The sequence below is a fragment of the Eimeria tenella genome, genomic scaffold (genome assembly GCF_000499545.2).
Source record: "Eimeria tenella Houghton genomic scaffold, Eth_scaff2102, whole genome shotgun sequence".
Classification (NCBI taxonomy): Eukaryota; Apicomplexa; class Conoidasida; order Eucoccidiorida; family Eimeriidae; genus Eimeria; species Eimeria tenella.
In genome coordinates, this window is record NW_013541950.1 from 3080 (window position 1) to 3427 (window position 348).

The following is a 348-nucleotide window of genomic DNA, read 5'->3' on the forward strand; positions in this document are numbered from 1 at the left end:
GGGGCGTCTCCGAAGAGCGCGCGGGAGCAGCAGCTGAGGGGCCAGCGAGCAGCAGCAGCAGCAAGGGCCTGCAGCAGCAGCTCGCGGTAGCTGGGGAGAAACAGCAAGACACACGCTGCTGCCTGCAGCGGGGCCTTGACAGCAACTTTGCCCAGCAGCACAGCAGCAAAAAAAGCCCCAAAGGGCATTTTAAACTTCCCACAAACCACCCCACACAAATCAAAAAAGGCATTTGGCCAGCAAGACAAGAGAAAGACGGAGACGGAGCCGTACTTGGCGACGAGCTGCACCATTTGCTGCTGCATGCGCTGCAGCAGCCGCCCCCAGCGCCCCGCCCCCCCCGCCGCT